The sequence below is a fragment of the Rousettus aegyptiacus genome, unplaced genomic scaffold (genome assembly GCF_014176215.1).
Source record: "Rousettus aegyptiacus isolate mRouAeg1 unplaced genomic scaffold, mRouAeg1.p scaffold_m13_p_15, whole genome shotgun sequence".
Taxonomy (NCBI): Eukaryota; Metazoa; Chordata; class Mammalia; order Chiroptera; family Pteropodidae; genus Rousettus; species Rousettus aegyptiacus.
In genome coordinates, this window is record NW_023416290.1 from 4,065,442 (window position 1) to 4,068,213 (window position 2,772).

Sequence of the window (2,772 nt, forward strand, 5' to 3'; positions counted from 1 at the left end):
GACAATAGATCCTGGCCATATTTCATCAGCCTCTAAGATCACATATTCTCTCTCTCTTTTTTTTTTCTCTCATTATTTCTTAGCCTTTGCTGGTTGTTCTTTTCTCTGTAATCATTAATAATGGATTGTCCCAAGCCGCTTTTTCTGTTCTTATTCACTTCTTTGCTTACGCTCATCACCTGATGAACTCATCCAGTCTCATGATTTTTAATGGCATGTATGCGTCAGTGACTTACTAATTTATGTCTCTAGTCCAGGCTCCTCTTGCGTAATCTGGAGTCATGTATTTGACGAGTCTTTTGATGACTCAGTGTGGATGCCTAATAGACATTTTAAATTAAGATGACTGAAGATAGTCATCCTTGAATCTGTTTTTCCAGAGTTTGACCAATTCGGTTTGATGGCAGATCTGTTCTACTGGCAGCACAGTCCAGAGAGCCCGGCGCCCACGTCCCTCCTATCTGGCGTCCAATGTGTCAGGAAGCCTTTCCAGTTCTAACTTTAAATTTCAACCACAAGCCAAACAGTTTTCTGCTTCCTTTATTCCCATCGCTTTGGTCTGAGTCTCCGGGGTATGCAGATTAAATTATTGCAGTAACCTGTTAACGCTTTATCCCTCAAGTTTACAGAGCTGCTGCCCAGCTGTCTCCTATGTAAGAACCAAGAACGATCCTTTTCTAAGATGAGGATGAGTCAGGTTTCGTCGCTCTTTATTTAAACCCCGGCTTTACCTCCCCATCCTATGGGTAAAGGTCAGAGCCCCGTCGATGGCTCTCCGTTCACTGTCGTTGCTCACCGCCATCACTCCTCACCCTCCTAACTCCCTCCACCTTGCCTCGTGTGAGCCTCGCCCCCGTCTTGCGTTGCCACAGAAGCCAAACGGCAGACGCATTGTGAGGAGGAAAAGGTAACCGTAGTGTGCATTCAGCATTTTGTGTGATTTTAAAAAAATTTATTAAGAGTAGGTGAATGACATATTTGGAGAAAATTAAGATTTAAGATTATAATCATGGTCTTTGCTTACGCAAAAGTACATGCTTTGTCAAATTGTAGGCCAAAGTTTGATTTCTTAACAAAATATTGGAATTCTTTTAGATTTCTCTTTTTGACTCTGGCTTTTTTTTTTTTTAACTATTGTGTTACAATTCCTGATCTATGAAATTTTAATATCATATGTATACCTTTGTATATATATATATTTTTTTCTCTCAGAAACTATAGTATTATTAAACTTGTTGATCCCCATCTCATTTATTCTGAGGGAAACAGTTTTAAACTATAGATAAGTTTAATGAAAACTTCTCTTCAGGAATTCAATTTGTGAATATAGTAGTCAGATTTTAATTATAAACAACAAAGTCTACAACCACGCCGACCTGAACACGCCTGGTCCCGTCTGATCTTGGAAGCCAAGCAGGGTCTGGCCTGGTTCGTATTTGGATGGGAGACCACCTAGGAAGACCAGGTGCTGTAGGCATAAAAAATAAATAAAATAAAAATTAAGAGATTGTAAATGGACAAAGTCGTTGCAATCTGTGAAAAAAATAAATAAATTGTAAACAACAGGATACCTTTTGAAAATGAGATATTGTTAAGGCTATGTAGCATTCCAGCAACATTTGATTACTTATTTTTAAGCTGATAAAAATAACAGCCAATTTTATACATCATAAAATATTCAAGCAGCCTCATTGACTATTTTAAGTGCTTTGATTTTAATTAGATATCATGCTTTTTAGCTTACTAAAAAAAGTAAAAAGCTTTAAATCTACTAAACAGCAGGTGTCAGCCGTGCTTCTGGAAATATTTAATGTATTCTGTTAATCAAATTCTTTAGAGAATGTTACGCTCCCATTCATTTGTCTGAAGCAGTGTTGTAGTAGATTTTCTTTCTTATTTACTGTAGTCATTTACATTCTATGATAAAATTATGTCTGAGATTTTCCTGGTTTCATCGTAAACTCAATTTCAACTTTCATCCTTTTAATCATAATAAACTAAGTGTCCCATTAGCTCCCTTTCCTGACTTGTGCACTGCCAGCTTCATTCCAAGGATTCTGTGACAATCTTCCCAATTTTGGGAAACTTTACTTATATCAGATTAACATATAGAATGTCAGATTCTTTAAAGCTCCATAGATGGGCGTACTTCAAAATAGGACCATGACTTTTTTTTTTTTCCTTCATGAGTTTATGATGTGGTTTGAATCAAATTGAAGAAAATGTTAAAATACAGAATTTGGCCTGAGCGGTAGAGCAAGTGACCAACTTTTATATGTTTGCAAGTCTAATTAGGTACACATATCTTGAGGTAATTTATTTAGGGAGTGTTATGACATGCTTATGAATTTTTCTACAAGAAATCGAGTTGTTCAACAGTCATTGACTAGGAATCAGCCTTCTCGAGAAGGTAGCCATGCCTTCGAAGATGGAAGTCAAAAAGGCAACACCTGCCTCCATGTGTGGTATCTGGCTCGGTTTGCAGAGTGTTGATTTTAAAGCAGAGCCTTCATCTTGGAAAAAAAGAATGATCATCTTTACGTTAGAATTAAGTGAGGGATGCTGAGGCAATTAACATGCTATTATAACTTTAGAAATTTTGATTCTCGAAACAAACCTAAAGAAAGGAAAGGCGTCACCATCAAGCACAGTATTTAAATGAGGAAACTGAGGTTCAAAGGAATCGTGGAACTTACATGAGTTTAACACTGGCAAGGACATGAGAGATGCGCCATCCAGCAGTTTCACTTACAGCTGAAAAAAATCACAGTC

The 2,772-nt window shown here is 37.2% G+C and overlaps 1 pseudogene; it reads left to right on the top strand.

The window, feature by feature from the left end:
• The first annotated feature begins 1,358 nt into the window (after positions 1-1,358).
• LOC118612281 lies at positions 1,359-1,477 on the top strand (annotated as a pseudogene).
• Positions 1,478-2,772: the final 1,295 nt, after the last annotated feature.